The sequence below is a fragment of the Perognathus longimembris genome, chromosome 19, assembly GCF_023159225.1.
Source record: "Perognathus longimembris pacificus isolate PPM17 chromosome 19, ASM2315922v1, whole genome shotgun sequence".
In the NCBI taxonomy this organism is placed as follows: domain Eukaryota; kingdom Metazoa; phylum Chordata; class Mammalia; order Rodentia; family Heteromyidae; genus Perognathus; species Perognathus longimembris.
Window position 1 is genome coordinate 23978130 of NC_063179.1, and position 8916 is coordinate 23987045.

Below are 8916 nucleotides of genomic sequence, written 5' to 3' on the forward strand. Positions count from 1 at the left end.
TATTAGGCATCTCTCCAACAATTTGGCAACACTAATTAGTTTTGTTCCTCTTCATTTCATTTTCTGTTGTATGAATGTAGCTAAAACACCTAATGGAAAATGGTGTGTTTCATTCAATTATGCATACTAGGCCTATGTTATAGGTAAAGTCTGATTTTTTTCTCTTATATTCATCTATTCTGTCAGTATCTAACCTTTCAGCAGAAATCAGGTCCAAGTAGTAAATGTTCTTGTTTTACCTTGTTGATATGTCAAATCAATAGTGGTGGAAATAATATATTAAAAATAATTTTGAAGCTTTACATGGTAGCTCATGTGTATAGTCCTAGCTACTCAGGAGGCAAATATAAAGTGCATAGTAGTTTTAGACCAGCCTGGCCAAAAAGTTTGTGAGATGTCATCTCAACAAAAAAGCTAGGGTAGTGCATCTGTTGTCTTGGTTACACAAGAAAGAGGGTATAGGTAGGATAAAGGCCCAGGCTAACTGGCAGAAAATAATTTGAAACGCCATCTCAAAATAACCAAAACAAAAATGGCAGAGGGTATGACTTATGTGGTAAAGAGCCTGCCTAGGTAGTATAAAAACCATAAGTTTACTCCCAGCCAAAAAAAAACATAAAAATAAACATAATTTTAGGCTGATAGCTGAGAAGAGACATTGAAAAAAAAGAGGCAAGTTGCTGGTGCAAATGTTGCTCTGCAATATAATGTAGACCTTGGAGAATTTGATGGTTTGACTATCTACAAGATGGATTTTCCTGAAACTGCCCAAGGTTTCAGAACTTCTTAAACTGAAGCTGCTCCAATCAACTCTCCAGGAGACAGAGTTAAGACAAATGTTTTCATTAAAGAGTTTGGATAAAACTAGAGATCACATTAAGTGAAATGAGGAAGATGGAGACTATTCTATCTATTATGCAGACGCTATTCCTTAATTGCACTATAGGAATGTAAAGCAGGAAAGTGTGTGGTCCAGGGCGAAAGGAGAGGAAGAAAGGCAGGTGACTATGATGAAAGTATTATATATGGATGTATGTGTATGAAATAGAATAGTGAAACCCATTACATTGTTGCTTTATAAAATAGAATTTTTTTGTTATGAAAGAATTGTACAGGGAGGGGTTATAGTGTCATAAGCAAGATAATGAGACTATTTCTTTTTGGACTTCTTTCTCTAAAAGTTCTTTACTTCTTTCTCTAAAAGTTGAAAATTTAAAAAAGCGTAAAAGGGAATGAATTTGATCTAAGTGTGCTGTACAAATGTATGAAATATTACAAAGAACCCCATTGTACAACTAATATATGCTGATAAGACATAAAAGAGGAAGTAGAACCATTTGTGAACATGAAGGCTGTCTCTGAGAGCACAGAAACCACCTAGTGGGTGGACACTTCTTAAGAAGGCTGGCTACAACCACAATGGCGGAGTCAGACTGAAAGACTGCTGTAATGAATCCTTCATTGGAGGTAAATTAAAAATGATTGGGGGGCTGGGGATATAGCCTAGTGGCAAGAGTGCCTGCCTCGGATACACGAGGCCCTAGGTTCGATTCCCCAGCACCACATATACAGAAAACGGCCAGAAGCGGCGCTGTGGCTCAAGTGGCAGAGTGCTAGCCTTGAGCGGGAAGAAGCCAGGGACAGTGCTCAGGCCCTGAGTCCAAGGCCCAGGACTGGCCAAAAAAAAAAAAAAAAAAAAAGATTGGAAACATGGGTGTGGTTATAAAGTCACAAACCCCTCAGCTTTATCTGAGGAATGCTAAGCTGTGAAGGACTCCTTTTGGTAACTTTCTGAAAAGCAAGATATACCAAAATTGGGGTGTGGTGGCACAGGCACAGGATTATGAGGCGGAGGATCAAGAAGTCAGGGTTAACTTGACCAACATAACAAGTTCCAGGACAGCCTGGGCCACAGAGCAAGACCTTACCTCAAATGAACAAGAAATGTACTCACTGCCTTACATATGAAACTGTAACCCCTCTGTACTTCACTTTGACAATAAAGGGAAAAAAGTTTTAAAGGTGAGATATAGAGACATGTGTTCATATATCTCATTGTCAGAATTTAGACCGAAACTGCATATTGGCAAACAGAATCTGATAAATTTATTTTAAGTGACTGCGACCAAATCTGTTTTTCCACAACTCTAGATGAACAGAGCCAGAAGGTGTTACTGCTGATTCACGAATTGCCCAGATCTGTGCATCACAAAGTTAATACAACAATTTCAGTTTTGGATAAATCCATATTTCAGAATAAAGTTAGGAAAAGTGAAACCTAAAAACTACAGGAACAAATACTTTCGCTTTCCTTAATTAAAGAGTGTTCTGTGCAAGATTCAGTGTAAGAATTTTCCCTTGGAAAACGAGGGAAGAAAGAATAAACTGACCAAAATTTTTTGTCATACACAATGACTTAATCCTCACTAACTAAAATTCTTAAAATTCTGTCATGGGATTTTAAAAGAAAAAAAAAGTAAAGGAACCCACAAAAATTTTCAATCTCACATTTTGTGCAATCATAAATATTTCATTCATCAATCAAAATTAAAAGAAATATAATGAGAGCTTAGAAGAAAATCAATAGTTGAACATTAGCCTCATTTTATAATTAAAAAATTAAATGACTCCCATAAAAAAGTAGAGCATTAAACATCATGAATTGCTTTTGGTAAAAATAATTAAACAAATAGTGATTTCTTTGAGAAAAAATAGTTTACACATTGCTGTCTCAAATAAATTTGAATTTATAAAGCTTTCAGTTCTCTAACACAAATTTCCTTTTTCATATATTTCATCTATATTTATCTTTCTTCTTTTTTTTTGTAACCTTGATGTTATTTCTTACAACTCGGTAGTGAGGTATTGGGTAAAAATAATGATTTAGAAAAATGCTTAGTAGAAAATTAAAATAGCTCTTCCTAAAAATATAAATTCAAATATTGTTAAAATAGAATCTGAAAATTCACCATCATGTGACATAGTAATTAACATCAAAATTAATCAGTCATATTTCCCTCAGTCACAGACTCACATTTAAACCACTATTACTTCTAAAGAAAAAGCAGAGCTATGTATGTTATTGGGTAATTGTTACTGAATCTGTAGTATATACCTTAGGTATGAGAATAATTAACACATTATTTATATGGTTCTTCTACATCCTCAAATGGGAATTAGGCTATATTAACAAGGCATCCTGCCAAGCTTAAAATTATAGTTGAATCATCAGAGACACATAAATGTCACAGAGATTAAGTAAGTATCCACTCAAAGTTATTTTCCATGTAGCTCACAGTGGCCGTGATCCACTAAATATCCACAAATCTTTCCTCTGCATCCACTGATCTTGGCATCCCAATCACTTCATTTGCCCAATCACTTCATTTCTCCTATGCTCACTATCTTTGATGATTGGAAAAGATGTATTTAAGGGCTGGGCTTCGTGCCAAGGTTTTCAGTTAGAGTTTTGTCCTTAGTTTAAATCATGAGTTTGTTACCTAGAATGGAAATTCATAGGTAGGATTTATACTTCTTTACTTTTGGCTCTTCCTTTCAATCTGTGTATCTAAAACTTTGATATGTTTTCTATAGAATTTAAATTCCCATGACAAGTCCTGAATATATCAAGTTCACCTTTGTATCTTCAAATCAAAATTATTGTTTTCCCCTACAGAACTTGTTCTTTCTTTTCTAACTGGCTACATTATGAATCTTTTGTATGATGCACTATTTCAGATTGTTAATATTGTTTCTGTGATTGGTCAACATATGACACAAAAGCATGACTTTCCATTACAAGTTTCATTAACTTCTCCAGTACAAGCTAGTGCTCAGGTATGGAAAGAGTCTATGGATTCACATGGCATGTTGAAAATAATTACAACATGGGGCTGGGGATATGGCCTAGTGGCAAGAGTGCCTGCCTCATATACATGAGGCCCTGGGTTCGATTCCCCAGCACCACATATACAGAAAATGGCCAGAAGTGGCACTGTGGCTCAAGTGGCAGAGTGCTAGCCTTGAGCAAGAAGAAGCCAGGGACAGTGCTCAGGCCCTGAGTCCAAGCCCCAGGACTGGCCAAAAAAAAAAAAAAAAAAGAAAAAAAGAAAAGAAAATAATTACAACAGTGATATAAAACTCATTTCCATAACATGAAGTTCATTTCACTTAACATCATCTGTGTGTTCATATGGGCATAGCTATTGGGCTCTTGTGATCTTCTGCTGTGACTAGCTTAAACCTGTACTAATTATTCCCTATGAGGGAGACCAAAGAGTCCATGTTTCTTTGGGTCTGGCTCACTTTACTTAGCTTTTTTTTTGTTGATGATCTTCTTGTATCCCCTGCCTGTGGTTGCCCCGCGCGATCACTGTATGTCATCTGAGTACCCTGGATACTGTATATACTGGTATTAGAACTAGGGAAAGGAAAAGGCATTTCAAAATCGAGAGACAAGAATAAAAAGACAAACTACTCCAAAAGCAATACTTGCAAAACCATTTGGTGTAAACCAACTGAAAAACTCACGAGGGGAGAAGGAAAGTGGGAGGGAGGGAGGAAGGAGGAATGAGGGAGGAGGTAACAAATTGTACAAGAAATGTACCCACTGCCTTATGTATGAAACTGTAACCCCTCTGTACATCATTTTGACAATAAATAAGAAAAGAAAAGAAAAGAAAAAGAAAAAAGACTCTATGAAAACCTCAAGAACTCTGTACTTTGGGGAGAAGAAGCACAGGATGCAGTGGATAGGGTAGAGGAAGAATGTTCTTGTGCTTCAAATCTGACTCAAGTTCAGTGCACTATTTAGGATCTTTATTTATTTATTTGCTTGCTTGTTTTTGTGCTGGTACTTACTTGGTCTTGAAGTCAGAGCCTGGGCATTGTCCCTTAGCTTTTTCACTCAAGGTTGGCACTCTATCCACTGAGCCACAACTCCACTTCTTGCTTTTTCATAGTTAATTGGAGATAAATATCCCTCAAACTTTCCTGCCCAGGATGGCCTCCTAAGTAGTTAGAATTACACGTGTGAGCCACCAATGCTTGGTTCTCTTTGGAATCTTTATTACTAACATCAAACCTCATTATTGGAATGCAAAAATGCCATCCACCTTCTATTACACACACACACACACACACACACACACACACACACACACATTTTAGTATTTATGTTTTCCTTTGAAGAATTACTTTTCCCTTTAAATCACCATTATTTGCTTTAATTCAACTTCATATAAATAATAATCTCCAGTGTGTCTTACTTTATATCTCCAAATTTTCTTCTTCAAACCCCCAAATGTTTATTTTAAATACATTGTGTTTTGTTTGGTTTGAAATCAAGTGGATTTATACCATATCACTTCTGCCTTGTGTCTCAATGACCTAAAGAGCAGTAGAAGATATTGATTAGGATAAGTGGAAAGAGAAGGGAATAAAGATCTGGAAATTAAAAAAATAATAATCAAATTAAGTCCATTAAAAAGTGCACTCTTAAAGAAGCATTACTGATATCTGATGCCTAATCTCTTCAAAGTTTGAGATGGGATTAGTAATTAACATCAAAGTATAGTAAGCAGAAATAAATATGGTTGAGATCACATCTCCCTGATGAAAGCATTATTATTTTATATCCAGGGCATTTGTCTCTGGCAAGAGTGTCATCTTAAAAATGTTCAAACAGTAACAAATGAGTTCATAAATTTTGAGCATAGTTTCACTATAGCACACATGTAAAAATTTCAAAACTTATCCTGGCAGCATATTTATCCCTAAGACTATATAATTCATAAATATTTCTATGTCATGTTTCTCTTCCCTGGGCACGTACTGTGTATGTGCATGAAATTTTAGGATCATCGCTGAGGCGCTGATATTCAAAAGAGGTATGGCCACCATAAATCAGCTTCAGCACAATTTTTTTTTTTTTTTTTTTTTTGGCCAGTCCTGGGCCTTGGACTCAGGGCCTGAGCACTGGCCCTGGCTTCTTCCCACTTGAGCCACAGCGCCGCTTCTGGCCGTTTTCTGTATATGTGGTGCTGGGGAATCGAACCTAGGGCCTCGTGTATCCGAGGCAGGCACTCTTGCCACTAGGCTATATCCCCAGCCCCTTCAGCACAATTTTAACCTTACGTTGGAATGAATTCTCTGAAATCTTGTATCATACTTCTTTTTTGTTGTTGTTTTTTCTTTTTTTAAATCTTGTATCATACTTCTTTAAATTATTTATATGTTTCAAAATATGCCAAAACCAATACAAATGACTTGTAAAGTTTGATTGCTCTGTATTAAGAACAACTAACCATAGAAAAACTAGAACCTTCCATTGTCTTAGGAAATGATTTGGTGGAGAAGATAGATTTGTCTTTCTATATTATGATGGTTCCTATAAAAGTAAAAGCATGGATCGGGCTTCTGATAATTTCCCTTCCTTCACAGCTACTCATTATTAAGTTTTTCTTGAGCTATTAGTCCCATGTGTGGTAGAGTTAAATAACTAATTATAGCACAAAGTATCAGAAAAAAGTACACTAAGTATTTCAACCTAGAAATTTTACTGAAGAAAGAGAAATAGTTAAAAAGATGTTAAAGAACTAATAAACAAATTCTGAAAAGGAACATGATGATAATTATCTCAACAGCCTGCTGGCAAGTCTGGAAAAAGAATAGTAAAGACGGGGCTGGGGATATAGCCTAGTGGCAGGAGTGCCTGCCTCGGATACACGAGGCCCTAGGTTCGATTCCCCAGCACCACATATACAGAAAACGGCCAGAAGCGGCGCTGTGGCTCAAGTGGCAGAGTGCTAGCCTTGAGCGGGAAGAAGCCAGGGACAGTGCTCAGGCCCTGAGTCCAAGGCCCAGGACTGGCCAAAAAAAAAAAAAAAAAGAATAGTAAAGACAATAACCGGATTTAATGGGAACCTGGATTCCTGGAACAGTGACCCAGAGGAGTAGAAACTCAGACCTCTGAGCAAGTGCTGCTCATCATGTGTGTATACTTCTTCAGGTAATTTAAGTCATTCTGGATGGGTTTCTGGGAACATGGACAAAAGTTGGCACCTGCATCCTTTGCCAGACAGTGGCTGGAGTAAGGTCAACAAGACTGTCCATCTATAACAGATAGAAATGAGCCATTTCTTTTTCTACCTACATTCTGGCAGCATTTAGTGGTCCCTATCAGCAGAACTCAACAGGGAACCAGCTACTAGAGCAAAAATATCGTTTGCAGAGTTTCATTACCTTAAATCAGAAATATAGAAGAATGGTGTGTTGGTGTGTATGTTTGATAGAATAGTAGTATCCCAAAAGGTATTCACATTCAAATCCTGAAAACTGTAAATATATTCACTTATATAGAAAAAGAGCTTTTGCAGAGGTGAACAAGTTGAGTTAAGAACTGAAGGGGGGTTGACTTAAAAATGTTATACTTCTGGTTTGGAAATGGAAAGGGGACCAGGAGTTAAGACATGGTGGTTGACAACCACTAGCCTAAATTCAGATGATAAAAGTCATGATAAAGTTGAGACAAAGCAATATTAAACAAACAGATAAACCTGGATGCATCACAACTACTTGACTTCAAAATGCACTAGAAGGTTATCAAAGTAAAAACATCATGGAATTGAATTTAAAACAGACATATAGACCAGTGGAACAGAATATAGAAACCAAGATATATGTTCAGAATTTTACCATCTACTGATCCTCAACAAGCTGTCAACAACACACCATAGGAAGTGGACAGGCTCTTTACTAAATGGTGCTGGGAAAACTGAATAGCCACATGTGTAAGATTTAAATTAGACCTTTATTTCATGCTACATAATAAGTCAACTAAAATGGATTTAAAATAAATATTAATACTATGAAACATCTAAACAAAACCATGAGAGGAAAAACTCCTTTACATCAGTTAGTATAATGTTTACACATATAACCTTAAAAGTATGGGTGACAAAAGCAGAAAATAGACAAATGGTACTGCATTAAACTAAGAAAAATGTTGGCACAGAAAAAGAAACAACTACCAAGTGAACATAACAATTGACAGTGTGAAAGAAAATATATTCAAACACATCTGAAAGGTTAATACCTAAAACATATAAGGAATTCAAACAACTCACTAGCAAGAAAATTATTCATTTAAAAAATGGTCAAAGTAACTGAACACAAATCTTCCCAAAGAAGGAAACAGAGAAGGCCAACAGGTGTTAAAAAGACAGAAGATAATAAGTGCTGAAGACAATGTGGAGAAAAGAAACCTCATGTACTGGGAGTGTGAATTAATACATTTGTGAAATTTAACATGCATCTTCCACATTATTAAGTAAATAAATAAATGAATAGAATTACTATAAAAGGCAACATATAAAATATGTAAATCTGTGTTATATATGATTATACGTGCTCTATGATAGCATATATTACACACTATTATATAATTACATAATATTGAATTATATGGATAACATAATTATACATAACGATTATAATGATTACTTTATCATTTGCTAAGTTAATATTTATATATAAATATAGATTATATAATATATGGTATATAAATTCATATATTAATATTTACATAATTATATATTAATATAATCAATATGTTCAAGAGATAGCTATACTTTTCTATGTTCATTGCAGCATTATTCACAATGGCCAAGGTGTAAGATCATCCTAAGTGCTTTCTGCAAGATAAACAGGTAAAGAAAATGTGGCATATGCATGGACATTGGAATATCAATCAGCTATAAAATGGAAGAAATGCTTTCAAAATGGTGAGACAAGTGACAAAGGGCGAACCAATACAACAGTGATACTCACAAGACAATATGTTGGAAATTAACTGTACAACTTGGAATTCGGGGGAGTTATGGGGGAAGGAAGGTGGGAGAAAAATGAGGGAGGGGG